The 15,766-nt window shown below is 41.0% G+C and overlaps 1 protein-coding gene across 1 annotated transcript in view; it reads left to right on the forward strand.

Moving 5' to 3' along the window:
• The window catches only part of DMRTA1 (DMRT like family A1), a 238,354-nt gene that overhangs the window by 139,965 nt on the left and 82,623 nt on the right, over nucleotides 1-15,766 (forward strand). Inside the window, exon 3 of the transcript XR_013346228.1 lies at nucleotides 5,369-5,572. The gene's annotated coding sequence lies outside the window, so the exon portion shown is untranslated. The remainder of the gene's footprint in view (nucleotides 1-5,368; nucleotides 5,573-15,766) is intronic.

Raw genomic sequence — 15,766 nt, forward strand, 5'->3', positions numbered from 1 at the left:
TTGGCGTGTAACTCAAGGTTTTCTGCTTAGTAATTGTTTAGCTTGAGAGCTGGATGGTGCTTCAAATCCTCCTTATTGAGCATGTGGAGATTACCTGAGTGGCAAGAGAAACTATGGAGTTTTGTGAGAACAGCATGTTTTCTGTTCTTTGTTTAATTTGTATTTTCAAGCCCCTCAATCCTTAAAGAACTTGCCTGAGCATTAGCACATATTGTGAGATTCCTTTGCCTGACAAGAGTGTAGAAACAGATTTAAAAAGCATTCTTAAAGGGGGATGACCTCCTTTACGTCTAAAGCAATAATCTAACCATATTAGTGAAAACTGTCCTTGGCTCATGAAAGTTTTGGAGTCATATTTTGTAAGTGCCATGTGATCTCCATAATGACTAGAGTTGGTCAAAACTCAGAATTTCCATTTTTGGTAGGACATTTTGACTTTCAAAATTTTTCTTTCCGAATCAGGACAAAACCAACTATTTTAGACATTGCCTGCAAAACAAAAATTCTGAAAAACTGTTTGAGACCTTGGCCAAGAAAAGAAAAGAAGCACTCAAGGCTGAATGTTCAAAAGGATTTAGGTGTTGTGTCTCTGAGCATCACAACGCCCAAGTTTGAGAGACCTAGAAAATTCATCATGATTCAAAAAGCCTGAGCAAGGCCCTTAGGCCACCTATACAATGAATTGGGAAAGACCGGCACCTTAGAATGCAATTTACAAAAGCCAGCAGGCTAGAGAGGGTAGCCTAAGGTAGCCAAGGGGAGGCGATGGTCGGAGCATGTGTGTGCTAAGCCTTACCCCTCTTGCTGGGATAGATGCCTCTGCTCACTAAGAGTAACAGCCGTGTTAGTCTGTATTCGCAAAAAGAAAAGGAGTACTTGTGGCACCTTAGAGACTAACCAATTTATTTGAGCATAAGCTTTCGTGAGCTACAGCTCACTTCATCGGATGCATACTGTGGAAAATAGAGAAGATGTTTTTATACACACAGACCATGAAAAAATGGGTGTTTATCACTACAAAAGGTTTTCTCTCCCCCTACCCCACTTTCCTGCAGGTAATAGCTTATCTAAAGTGATCACGCTCCTTACAATGTTTATGATAATCAAGGTGGGCCATTTCCAGCACAAATCCAGGTTTTCTCCCCCCACCCCACAAACCCATTCTCCTGTTGGTAATAGCTTATCTAAAGTGATCACTCTCCTTACAATGTGTATGATAATCAAGGTGGGCCATTTCCAGCACAAATCCAGGGTTTAACAAGAACGTCTGAGGAACATTTGGGGGGGGGGGGGAAAGAAGGAATAAGCAAGGGGAAATGGGAAATAGGTTACTTTTTATAATGAATCAACCATTCCCAGTCTCTGTTCAAGCCTAAGTTAATTGTATCCAATTTGCAAATTAATTCCAATTCAGCAATCTCTCTTTGGAGTCTGTTTCTGAAGTTTTTCTGTTGTAATATCGCAACTTTCATGTCTGTAATCTTGAGAGATTGAAGTGTTCTCCGACTGGTTTATGAATGTTATAATTCTTGATGTCAGATTTGTGTCCATTTATTCTTTTACGTAGAGACTGTCCAGTTCGACCAATATACAAGACAAAGGGGCATTGCTGGCACATGATGGCATATATCACATTGGCAGATGTGCAGGTGAACGAGCCTCTGATAGTGTGGCTGATGTTATTAGGCCCTGTGATGGTGTCCCCTGAATAGATATATGGGCACAGTTGGCAATGGGCTTTGTTGCAAGGATAGGTTCCTGGGTTAGTGGTTCTGTTGTGTGGTATGTGGTTGCTGGTGAGTATTTGCTTTAGGTTGGGGGCCTGTCTGTAGGCAAGGACTGGCCTGTCTCCCAAGGTTTGTGAGAGTGTTGGGTCATCCTTCAGGATAGGTTGTAGATCCGTGATAATGCATTGGAGGGGTTTTAGTTGGGGGCTGAAGGTGACGGCTAGTGGCGTTCTGTTATTTTCTTTGTTAGGCCTGTCCTGTAGTAGGTGACTTCTGGGAACTCTTCTGGCTCTATCAATCTGTTTCTTCACTTCCGCAGGTGGGTACTGTAGTTGTAAGAATGCTTGATAGAGATCTTGTAGGTGTTTGTCTCTGTCTGAGGGGTTGGAGCAAATGCGGTTGTATCTCAGAGCTTGGCTGTAGACAATGGATCGTGTGGTGTAGTCTGGGTGAAAGCTGGAGGCATGTAGGTAGGAATAGCGGTCAGTAGGTTTCCGGTATAGGGTGGTGTTTATGTGACCATCGTTTATTAGCACTGTAGTGTCCAGGAAGTGGATCTCTTGTGTGGACTGGACCAGGCTGAGGTTGATGGTGGGATGGAAATTGTTGAAATCATGGTGGAATTCCTCAAGGGCTTCTTTTCCATGGGTCCAGATGATGATATCATCAATATAGCGCAAGTAGAGTAGGGGCATCAGGGGACGAGAGCTGAGGAAGCGTTGTTCTAAAAATAAAAATGCCATAAAAATGTAGGCATACTGTGGGGCCATGTGGGTATCCATAGCAGTGCCGCTGACTTGAAGGTATACATTGTCCCCAAATGTAAAATAGTTATGGGTAAGGACAAAGTCACAAAGTTCAGCCACCAGGTTAGCCGTGACATTATCGGGGATAGTGTTCTTGACGGCTTGTAGTCCATCTTTGTGTGGAATGTTGGTGTAGAGGGCTTCTACATCCATAGTGGCCAGGATGGTGTTATCAGGAAGATCACCGATGGATTATAGTTTCCTCAGGAAGTCAGTGGTGTCTCGAAGGTAGCTGGGAGTGCTGGTAGCGTAGGGCCTGAGGAGGGAGTCTACATAGCCAGACAATCCTGCTGTCAGGGTGCCAATGCCCGAGATGATGGGATGCCCAGGATTTCCAGGTTTATGGATCTTGGGTAGTACAAAGAATATCCCAGGTCGAGGTTCCAGGGGTGTGTCTGTGCGGATTTGATCTTGTGCTTTTTCAGGGAGTTTCTTGAGCAAATGCTGTAGTTTCTTTTGGTAACTCTCAGTGGGATCAGAGGGTAATGGCTTGTAGAAAGTGGTGTTGGAGAGCTGCCGAGCAGCCTCTTGTTCATATTCCGACCTATTCATGATGACAACAGCACCTCCTTTGTCAGCCTTTTTTATTATGATGTCAGAGTTGTTTCTGAGGCTGTGGATGGCATTGTGTTCTGCACGGCTGAGGTTGTGGGGCAAGTGATGCTGCTTTTCCTCAATTTCAGCCCATGCACGTCGGTGGAAGCACTCTATGTAGAAGTCCAGTCTGCTGTCTCGACCTTCAGGAGGAGTCCACCTAGAATCCTTCTTTTTATAGTGTTGGTAGGGAGGTCTCTGTGGATTAGTATGTTGTTCAGAGGTGTGTTAGAAATATTCCTTGAGTCGGAGACGTTGAAAATAGGATTCTAGGTCACCACAGAACTGTATCATGTTCGTGGAGGTGGAGGTGCAGAAGGAGAGGCCCCAAGATAGGACAGCTGCTTCTGCTGGGCTAAGAGTATAGTTGGATAGGTTAACAATATTGCTGGGTGGGTTGAGGGAACCATTGCTGTGGCCCCTTGTGACATGTAGTAGTTTAGAAAGTTTAGTGTCCTTTTTCTTTTGTAGAGAAGCAAAGTGTGTGTTGTAAATGGCTTGTCTAGTTTTAGTAAAGTCCAGCCACGAGAAAGTTTGTGTGGAAGGTTGGTTTTTTATGAGAGTATCCAGTTTTGAGAGCTCATTCTTTATCTTTCCCTGTTTGCTGTAGAGGATGTTGATCAGGTGGTTCCGCAGTTTCTTTGAGACCATGTGGCACAAGCTGTCAGCATAGTCTGTGTGGTATGTAGATTGTAATGGATTTTTTACCTGCAGTCCTTTTGGTACGATGTCCATCTGTTTGCATTTGGAAAGGAAGATGATGTCTGTCTGTATCTGTACAAGTTTTTTCATGCAGTTGTTTGATTTCCATTCTATACGGCTAAATGCAGTGCCTTGCATAATGACAGGTTTCAGAGTAACAGCCGTGTTAGTCTGTATTTGAAAAAGAAAAGGAGTACTTGTGGCACCTTAGAGACTAACCAATTTATTTGAGCATAAGCTTTCGTGAGCTACAGCTCACTTCATCGGATGCATACTGTGGAAAATAGAGAAGATGTTTTATACACACAGACCATGAAAAAATGGGTGTTTATCACTACAAAAGATTTTCTCTCCCCCCACCCCACTTTCCTGCTGGTAATAGCTTATCTAAAGTGATCACGCTCCTTACAATGTGTATGATAAGCAAGGTGGGCCATTTCCAGCACAAATCCAGGGTTTAACAAGAACGTCTCAGGAACAGTTGGGGGGGGGGGGGGGAAGAGAAGGAATAAACAAGGGGAAATAGGTTACTTTTTATAATGAATCAACCGTTCCCAGTCTCTATTCAAGCCTAAGTTAATTGTACCCAATTTGCAAATTAATTCCAATTCAGCAATCTCTCTTTGGAGTCTGTTTCTGAAGTTTTTCTGTAGTAATATTGCAACCTTCATGTCTGTAATTGCGTGACAAGTGTGATTGAAATGTTCTCCGACTGGTTTATGAACTTTATAATTCTTGACATTTGATTTGTGTCCATTTATTCTTTTACGTAGAGACTGTCCAGTTTGACCAATATACAAGGCAAAGGGGCATTGCTGGCACATGATGGCATATATCACATTGGCAGATGTGCAGGTGAACGAGCCTCTGATAGTGTGGCTGATGTTACTAGGCCCTGTGATGGTGTCCATTTATTCTTTTATGTAGAGACTGTCCAGTTAAATGGACACAAATCAGATGTCAAGAATTATAACCTTCATAAACCAGTCGGAGAACACTTCAATCTCTCTGGTCACGCGATTTCTGATCTCAAAGTCACTATCCTTCAACAAAAAAACTTTGAAAACAGACTCCAACGAGAGACTGCTGAATCGGAATTAATTTGCAAATTGGATACAATTAACTTAGGCTTGAATAGAGACTGGGAATGGTTGATTCATTATAAAAAGTAACCTATTTCCCCTTGTTTATTCCTTCTCTCTCCCCCCCCCCCGCCCCCAACTGTTCCTGAGACTTTCTTGTTAAACCCTGGATTTGTGCTGGAAATGGCTCACCTTGATTATCATACACATTGTAAGGAGCGTGATCACTTTAGATAAGCTATTACCAGCAGGAGAGTGGGGTGGGGGGAGAGAAAACCTTTTGTAGTGATGAGCACCCATTTTTCATGGTCTGTGTGTATAAAAACATCTTCTGTATTTTCCACAGTATGCATCTGATGAAGTGAGCTGTAGCTCATGAAAGCTTATGCTCAAATAAATTGGTTAGTCTCTAAGGTGCTACAAGAACTCCTTTTCATTTTGATTTATTTCCTCAAAGGAGTCACTGCATATCCCCTGCTCTGTCTCTGAGGCAAGTTGGAAAAATCTCTATGCTGCACTATCAGGAAGACTCACTGCTGTATGGGTGCCTGTCATACGCTTTGTTCACTCCAAGAATATCCAGGATTTTACCCTGCTTAATTGTCCGCTGAAGACATGAGCGATTAGCAGGTTGTCTCTTCTGATGAGAAGACAACACCAGGTAAGTGTAACTGGATTTGTTGGAGGAGGGTCTGATGAGTGGAGGCAGGGGGAATGCATGGACCAGTTGGTCCCTTGTAGGCTCTGATGGTTTGGATAAATGTCCATGCTGGGAATCTTTTGAGGTTCCTCCATGACTAGCTGTATAGCTTTACTGCGGTGAGGCTCGGTGTAATTGGGGTATGCTAATGCTGCAGTGTTGCCAGCTCTCAATGATTTTATTGCAAGTCTTGCAATGTCTGGTGTTTTTCTCCAAGCCCTAGCTGCTGGAAACAAGGGAGTGCATGAGAATCTTCGCTTTCATTAAAAAAATAAAATAAACATTTCTAGCCTTCATGGTTGTGGATAAAAGCTTGAAAACATAAACCAAGTGTACACTAAAGTATCACAAAGCAAATTAATATAGCCCCAAATGTATTACTTTAAAATAGTATCATGATTTTTTTAAAGACTGTTTCCTGATTTGGGGAACCTGACTCAAGATTTTGAATGTTTGGTATTGCTGAGATTTGCCTGGCTTTAAATTTTCTTCCTTCCTGCTGTCACACTGAAAAACCTAACAGTTGCTATTACGCCCTTAGCGTCAAACTCATTCCTTTCCCTGGGGAAGCCCTGAACTCCATTTGTCATTACTTTGTCTTGACTGGTAAGGAAGAGGAGCTTGCACTAGGCCACTGCTAGGGCTGAAATGCAGCCCGCTACTGGCAGTGTTGTGGTGGAGGTGTCTCTGTCATTTGTCTGCACCTTCATAGGTACTCCAGTCACCTGCATTACAAGCTGTAGGACACCAGCTTCTGACTGCATGGTGGCAGGACTGGGCGGTGCTTTGGCTAAAAAAACAGAGTTTCCAGACAGGCAAGGCCTGCTCCCATTCCTTCAGTGTCCAGTAAACAGAGTACAAGCAGTCTCAGTGTGACAGGAAACCACTGTCTTCTGGTCTATTGGCTGCATGGCACCATACAGGTGATAACGTACACTAAGGGTTAAAGCAAGAAGGAGAGGCATTGGTGGTGGTGGTGAAACACAGCTCCCTTTCCTCTCCCTGGCTTGGTTAAGCTATGCTTCCCCTCCTCCTTGGCTAATGTGGTGAGAGCTCCCCCTCCTGTTTCAATGTAATTTAACCACAGATGCACACTTCTAATTTTCCTTTAGGGTAAGAAAGCCAATGTTTTAACTTTTGGAGCACAGAGTTTCTTTTGTTCTGAACGGGGTGAAATGCCAGAGCTCCGTTCCCTACCCTCTGTCTTCTTAAATCTGGGACTCAGGTCAAAGATCAGCAGGAGAGTTCTGGTGCATAGCCAGGGTTTGAGCTCCTGATAACACCTCGACTGTGGGCTGGGTTGCCTTGATTCTGACAGACGTATTATGCAAGAAGTCAGGATACATAAGCATAATGGTCCCTTCTGTCATTAAAGTCTATGTATAAAATATTCCTGAATAATCAATGGCCTGGTTTATGAGTATAACAATGCTCTCACTCAGCAGAAGTATTTAGTTGCAGCTGCTGATGCTTTGGTACCCCATTCCCCATCCCCTGATTCCACTGTCTGAAGACCTCTGTGGCCCCAGGGGAGGAGCTGGTTTTGGCCCATAGTTAACCTTTTCTAAAGTGGGGGTGGGGAACCCATCTTGCTATTAGTGGGCTTCATTTAATGAATTTAAGGAAGTTGAAGAACTGCAGTTTTTCTGACCTGAGAAACTATCCTTGCTGCATTTTTCATGGCTGTTTAAGAGGTTATGGAAATTTCTATGTTAATTGAAATTTAGCACTCTAATTTTAAGATCATTTTGTATCCAATCAACTGTGCTTGATTTTTGGTCAGTGGGCCAAATTCTGGTCTCATTAACCCAGAGAGACTCCACTGGGAAATTTCATGCTGGAGAGACTACAGAACACTTACAGGCCTTACGTATGTCATGCTTTTGAAGTCAGTGGGAGAATTTGGTCCACAGGGATTGAAATAATCCACAGCTACATGAATATCTCCATCTTTCTGCTTGGCTAGATACTATGCATTAATACACTGCTTAGCTAGAGCTGGTTGAAAAAATTATTAAATAAAAAAAAAGCCTGTGAGATTTTTTTTTTTACTGTTTGCTTTTAAAAAATTAAACTTCTTTTTGGATCAATGGAAAATTTCAACCAGCTCTATAGCTGGTCAGAAAACCTGAAAATCTTAGAATTTTTTTGGGGGTAGGTAGAGATGATAGTTAAAATTTAAAATTTTCAGTGAGAAAAAAAATGATAAAAACTTCTGGAAATTTGGAAAATGTTGATTAGTTCCAACTATAACATTCATTTCATGCCATACATGTTTTGCTATCCACAACACATGTGCTCTAGCTATTTTAAGCAATGGAAAATTAAGATTATGTTTTGAATAGGATACAGGATGCAGAAGAATTAGGGTCTTGTTTTGCAGTCTGGGTGGCATCATTCATTCAGGGAATGTTGTTTGTGTGCCCATTTGCAATGCCTCATTTTGCTAACACAGATGGGGGCTAAAATCAGAACTGTAAGATGTCGATAGCAGCATCAGGCTCTGGGGCTACAGAGTAGCTTTTCCTTCTTTTTAATACTGTTTTCTGAGATGTATGAATACAAAAATAGAGAACACCTGCTTCTTCACCTTCTCTTTCCTGCCAAGAAATGAAAAGGAAATGAGAGAGAGAGAGAGGCTGATCCAGTGACTGGGGCGCTAGCCTAAAACTTTAGACACCAGGATTCAAATCTCTTCTTCACCAGACTTCCTGTGTGGCCTTGACAAATCAGCCTTTCTGTGCTTCAATTCTCCATCTGTAAAATGGGTTTAATAGCACTGCTTTACCTCTCAGGGTGTTGGGAGAATAAATACATTAAAGGTGGTGAGGTGCTCAGATACTTTGCTGATGGGGTCATATAAGTACCTAAGATAGATTGTAGAAGTGGGTCTGAACTGGACACTGAATATACCCCTTCCCTCCTCAACCTCTGGAGAAGTACAGATCTGGGTCTAAAGTTCCGGTGTCCATCTTCACTTCCATTCCATTGTACTGCAATTTGTTCTGCAGCGTGTGTCCTCACTGCAGAGGGGGGTGTTGGGCACTGTGTGGTTATTGTAGGATTTGGCTCAGAGCCGACTATGCATTCATGGAGTGTGATTCTCCTCTCACTTACAACCATTTTACACTAGTGTAAATTAGTTGACCTGGAATTGCTTCTGATTGGCCCTGGTGTAAGGGAAGGAGACTCGGGCTCTTTGAATTGTCAACTGTCTTAGTGAATCACACTGCCAGGGCCTGATTCTAGTCTCTTACATCAATTTTACAATGATGTCGCTCCACTGATTTAAGTGGATTCACTCCTGATTTACACCAGCTCGAGAGGTCCTTAATGAGCTGGAGTGCCTTTTTCTGTTTTTGTTTCCTTGTGTAAATGCAAAACCTTAAACCATATTGTCCCATCAGCTGCTAACGAAAAATCTCCAATGACCTCAGGGAATAACCCTGCTTGAAAATTGATGAAGGTCTAATTTGGGTATCAATTAACTCAGAGCTATGAGTACTTGCCTCCCCCCACCTTTTTTTTTTAAGGTGGAAGCATCAAGACTGTGCACAGTAGCTGGGCTTGCAATTAATGATACATTTAAATTAACATCAATAAAAAGATGTAACGTGCCAAAAATTCAGACCAGATAGTGTGCCCCAAGTATCAGTGGGCATCCTGTATGAAAAGCTGCCTGCTGAACTGCCCGTACTGCCTTACCTTCATTACAATGTAACCTGCTAATAGTGAAAGCTATTTTTCTTCCTTCAGCTTTCTTTTGCAATGAGTTAAATTCACCCCATTGCAGAGGGCCAGCACAAGGGCTATGCACCTTGATTTGCAGGGCTTAACTGGGACTGAGGAGGTGCGTATGCTTTGTGTTGACTCTATTCACAGGGGTGAATTTCTCCCGGAATGTCAAATCTAACTCCCTTCTCTGGGGACCAAGATGTGCCCTAGGCAGTGGAGCCATCAAATGGTTTAAGTTTTCCAAAGCAGTCATCAGCTCAACAGTTGGCAAGTGCAGAAGCTGTTTGCACATACAAAGGGCAGCTTTTCCAGAAACACAGATGGGAAAAATGCCGGCACTATTTTTGAGACTTAGTTGAAAGCTCCCTTTGAAAGTTTGGTTTTTGTTTTCCGTTACTGCTAGCAAGGCAGGACGTGACTAGAGATGGAACTGAACTGGAACACTGAATCTGAAACCCGTCAGATGTTGGATCTGGATACTGAACTAGATTTCATGCTTCAATTTCATCTCTGTATGACACAACATGACACTAAGTGAGATGAGCAAATGCAATACCATGTGCAGAACTGAAAATAAAGCTTTACACTTTGTGTCTTTTTGTTGTTGTTCTCAACTGGAGTGAAAATCCATTTCATTCCTTAATTTTTTATTGTATTTATTTAGCATATTTTTAGTGTAACGTAAACACTGATGCATGTAAAATAGGGACAAATTCAGAGGCAAGTCTAAGGGCTTGTCTACCTAGGGAAAGTTATACCAATATAAGTTAAGGAGTGAATTTAAATAGGTATAGTTATACTGGTACAACCCTGTGGGTGGACCCTCTTCTTCTGGCACGAAATTGCTTGTTTCAATTTAGTTTGTGGCTTTGGAAGGGGTTTAAGATAAACTGGAAAAAAAAAAGCCACTCTATTTCCAGAATGAGTGTCCATGTGGGGAGTTTTATACCAGTATAACTATATTGGTTTCACTGGTAAAATCAATATAAATGATAAAACTTTTCCATGTAGACAAGCCCTTATGGAGACTAAGATGATGTAATTTATATGATGAGTGATTCAGAAGAGAGTGCAAATTATACAAGATTACAATCCCTTCAATTTGGATAATGTGCAAATTTGGCTCAGTAGCATGTGTATTAATATCACATAATGTATTAACAAGGATCAAAAGCTGATTAAAGATAAGCTCTGGGAGTGCATGTGTACATGTGCATTTTGTATGAGAGCGCAAAGGGGAGAAGCCTAGTTATATGAGATGCTCGGTGCTGAGTTGAGGATGCTTAACGTTTTGTGGTCTCCAACCCAGGAAAGAGAAGAAAAAGGAAAGGAAGGAATCCTGTGTGTCACAATACACTGTAGCTCTCTGAGATTTTGTGTATGAGCTTCTGTCCTTGGCAAAGAAAAAAGACTCTTTGGAAAGGTAACCAGTTTTTTTTCCCTCCACAGTGATGGAAGAAACCAGAAGCATGTTACAAGTTTTTCTTAAGATTTAGGAATTTTTTTTGCATTTCACAACATTTCCCCCATAACTTAAACTGCTGTTTTTCCAGGAAAGTGTAGTTAAAACGTGTACAAGTGTTTTAATCAAATGAAAATGAGTGTTATGCAAATAGTAAAGAGTTTCATTTAAAAATTCTTGCTCTGACTCTAAGACAACTACGGGAATGAAAAAACCAAACAAACAATAAAACCAAAACAGTTTATAGCCTAAGGGTAAAATTTTCTAAAGAGCTGAAGTGACTTGGGAATCTAACTCCCATTTTCAAAAGTGATTTACCAGACTTAGATAGAACTTGAACCGGAATGCTGAGTTCTCTTCTAAATCTAGCACCCTCAATTTTTAAGTGTGTTCTAGGGGCTTGATGCACTGTCCATTGAAGTTGATGGTAGTTTATCCATTGACTTCAGCAGACATTGGTTCAAGCCCTAAATCTGGCAAAAACAAATTTTCCCAACTGTACGATTTAACTCAACATTATGACATGTGAAGTGATTAACTGGAGTATTTTTGACTTCATCATTTGTTCAGAAAAGTTCTTGTGTCCATAAACTGAGCAAACAAGCAGATTTTTTTATTACTTTTCCTTTATAGATGTATGTTCTCAGAATGGTAACAAGCTGGTGTCTTAATTTATTTTTCATTAAACAGTCAATAGCTATCGCTCATCACATTAATAGTTCTAGTGAGCTTGGAATTTTAGAAACATGGTAAGAGAACACATTCACGTATACACTTATGTCTTTGTGCAGCTGAATAAGAGCTCCATGTAATGATGTCATGGATGCAAAGTCCACTTTATTTACACTGGCTGGAAAAAAGCAACCTCCAGCATTTTTTATAGTGTTTGAAAATATTACTTAAAAAAAAGAGACTTGAATGGCAGTGGATACCTACCTCTAAGCTGTCTTTCATTATGAGCGATGTCTGTCTTCAACCACAAACTTAGCTGCATCCCACTAAGTTTGCTAAGACGTTATAAATAATAGTTACATACAAAATGTGCAATCACAAAACTGTGATCAAGCACAGTGGTCTAAATAATGTTTTTTATGTCCAGTAAACATGTGCTGTGGAATTTATAAGGCAAGAGTCTGCTCCCAGAGACACCTCTATAAACCATTTGAAATCCAGATTTACGCTGGTGTCACTGTGAGCAGAATTTCCCCTATGTTGTGTACGTCTTTCTATCATTCAGTCTATAGGAAATAGTAGGCCTGTTTGTTGAAGGACATGAATCCTATTTTACAGCAGGAAGAGGGAGGCATAATATGAACACATCTATTGGTACCAATAGTACATATTAGTTGTGAGATTATATTGCGAAGGCTACTGCAGATTCAGTAAATATCCTGTTTTCAGATCCGCTGGAGATCCATTATCAATTCAGCTGCTAAGTAATTGAGACAAACCAACCAAAGGCACAAATCCTGCCTTCCATCTTTGCATGGGTAGAGGGCCCTGGCAAATCAAAACCAGTGTATTTACACTGTGTGAGGGGATGGGGAGTCGGAGCTGGCGAGCCTACGCAGGAGGTCCAGACATAACCCCCTGTGTACTGTGTAGCACAGCTCCATAGAGGCTCCTTGCATCTGAGGACACGGGGGTGCGTCTATTAAGACGGTGTGGGTTCCTCAGGTGTTCTCCCTAGCAGGGGGCAAGCACAAGAGCTGCAGCCCTGCGCTGTGAGCCCCTCAGCTTCAGACCTAAATTCTGGGCTATTTGCTGGACATAAGGATTTGGCCCAAAAGATGCAATAAAATGGAATTAAAGGTCAGGTGTGTGCAAGCTGCAGGCACTGCTGAAGGTACTACGTGAACCATTTTTGGATATTTTGATGTGTTATTAATTTCTGGCAATCAGACCACTATGGGGATGCTCTCGAAGGAGAATTATTTTCAAATAACACCAACAAAATACAATGGATCAGCATTTTAAAAAAACTGTCTGTGCCTGCCACAACAAAAATCCAAGTGTTTAAATAGCCAAACTCTATTTTTAATAAACAAATGAATATTCAGTGTCATGACACACCCTAAGACCATCTTCTTAATGTTCAAGTGACTGGAATTCTGATACGGGAGATTTGGTATACTCCTATCATGACACGTATATTGTGCTTATATAAAAACTTTTATTAGAGGGTCTGAAAATTACTTTATGAAAGTGGCACACGTTAGCTCCATTTTATGCTATTGGCTTGTTGGGACTGACTCTCCCCTCACTTACATAGGTGTAAATCAGGAATATATCCAATGACTTGTTTACATGGTGTGTTAGCTGTTGTATTGTGCACTAACTGACCCGTGTGGATCCGGTTGGTGCACTCTAAAAATTCCCTAGTGTGCATTTAATGTAGTCCTGTTTTCAAACAATACTGTTTTAACATGCACTAGGGAACATTTAGTGCACACCAGCAGGGTCCACATGGCCCAGTTAGTGAGCAGCACACTAGAATGTACACCTTTCTAGTGTGGACTAACACATCACGTAGATGACACCCACTCAATGGAGTTATGCCAGTTTAAAAATGGTATAAGTGAGTGAAGAATCAGAAGTTAAGTGATTTGTCTAAAGCCATACAGCTAGTCATTGTCAGAGCCAGGAACAGAACCCAAGGTGTCCCATGCTTACTCTCTAGCTCATTCGTACTCTTTCTCGCTTGCATGCCAATACCCAGAGTGCTCCTCCAGTTCACTGCTGTTTCATAGACGTGCTTGGATCTGAACTATGCAAATAAATTAGAAGATTTTGGAGATATCTCTGGGTACACCGAATTATTTCCCTGCAAACTATTTCTACGCTCTGGAATTTTTGTTGAAGAAAAATATTCAATACCCAGTAGTAATGGTTGAATGAATAGCTAACCACACTTGATTTGCTTTCACAGGAACACAGTTATTTTCAAATTCAGATCAGTTGCCACAGACCAGATAACTAATTAAGTTCTGCTTAACTGCATTAAATGTGTATAGTTATTACTTAAAGATACCAGCAGGAAGATTAATTTTAATTTTCCATAAGATGGCCTATGATTTCTGACAGGAGGTTTTCCCAGGGCAGCTCCTCTCCATATCTCTGTGCTGTGGTTTGGAGAGCCAGGTGGGTGGAATGCATGACATTGCATAGGCTTGTCTTGATTTGTTTTTCGAGATACAGTATAAATCTGTCCACTACCATAGTGTTCATAGAAATAAGTCAGAACTTATGCAATTTTAACCCCTCAGACGAAGACTTTAAAAAGTCCTCTGGTAACCTGGTGATCAGAAATAAGGATATGATATAAATCCTGGCAGCACAGACTGGGTTTTTATTTACATTCTCTGTATCCATTGTTTGTTCTTCGGTGGTTGGTCTGTCATTATCCCATAGATTGCTATTGCAGCTAATGCACTGAATTGCTTCCCCTGGATTCACTGTATGTTGATTCTTTGGGTGGAAGAGAATAAATAGCCAGTCTCTCTAACTAAAACCAATGTATTCTTGGCTGTCAGGGAGGAGCACTTTTGATCCCCTCTGATTGATGTTGCTGATAACTACTTCATACTTTTCAAGACAATGCTTCTTAAATGGAATGAAAATTTAATTAATGGAAGCCCTGGAAGGAGCTTTACCTGAAAAATGGATTTAAAAGAAAAAGTTATTTTGTAAAGGAACTATTTCTGAAAAAACTCACTTATCTTTTCGGTAGCAAATTTAACCCATCAGTTTCCGTGAGGAGTGACTCTGATACGTTCACACTCTGAGAAATGAAACAGGGGAAAGGAGGAGTGTTGCATGGAGGTATGTACAGAGCAAATAGTAAATGAAACCTTATGGAACTAATTACTTCCTAGTGCACAAATCCCAACAGACCCAATCCAACAGCCACCAAATTAAATGGAAAGATTCCTATTGACTTTACTGGGCACTGGATTGAGCCCATTACAGCCAGATCTTGCAAGGAAGAGAGCTGCCTGACTCCAGTGAGAATTGAGGGAGCTCAGCTCTATGCAAGATCAGACCTTTTTACTCCAGAAATTGAAAATGAGGGCTTCATTCGCCTCTTGCTTACACTGGTACTATTTAGGAGTATCTGCACAGAAGTCAGTGCTGTGACACCAGTGTAAAGCTGCTGTAAGCAACAGGAGAATCAGACCATGAGACTTGAGGAAAAAAAAATCACTGAAGAGCAATTTAAATAATTTCCAGATGCACCTGTTCTGAATTTTGTGCTCTCAGGGCTATAACAAGGTCCCACCCTTCTTCACATATGATCACCCCTCTTTCAACTTTAAATATTTCATACTGAATCGAGGCAGTTTAATCTCAGATTAAGTATAGTTTATGGCCTCTATACTAGAAGGAAAAACACTTTTTGCCTTTTGCAGAATGAAAGAAACCTACAATGCTGACAACTGCAACTTTCTGCTTCCAGGGTCTCTCTGCACAAGTGATACATTTTGTGTCCCTCCTGTAAGCCATTACTTACTAACTACCCAATTATTTTATTATAAGTCACTAGTAAAAATGCCATAGGGTTTTCAGCAAACTCTAGTTTAAAGTCAATGGTTTCCTTGATTCAAAATTATTTAAATAAATATTTCACTGTCATGTCTTGGGTGTATTGCAAATTTTTAGTAGAGTTATATAATAAGGCAATTATGTTGTTAGTAATACATTTGCCAGTGCTGGAAGTATTTTTTTAACCTGGTAGTAATAAAATGTATCCAAGCTTTTATGGAGTGCTTATTGATTGCAGCTCAAGTGGATGTCATGTATGTGAAAGCATCTTCCCAGACTTACTGCAACACACTTTAAGGAATGGATCAACAAGAAACAGGCTTGATTTCCACTGAATGCATCCGATGAAGTGAGCTGTAGCTCATGAAAGCTTATGCTCAAATAAATTTGTTAGTTTCTAAGGTGCCACAAGTACT

This window comes from Eretmochelys imbricata, chromosome 5 (assembly GCF_965152235.1).
Source record: "Eretmochelys imbricata isolate rEreImb1 chromosome 5, rEreImb1.hap1, whole genome shotgun sequence".
NCBI lineage: Eukaryota > Metazoa > Chordata > Testudines > Cheloniidae > Eretmochelys > Eretmochelys imbricata.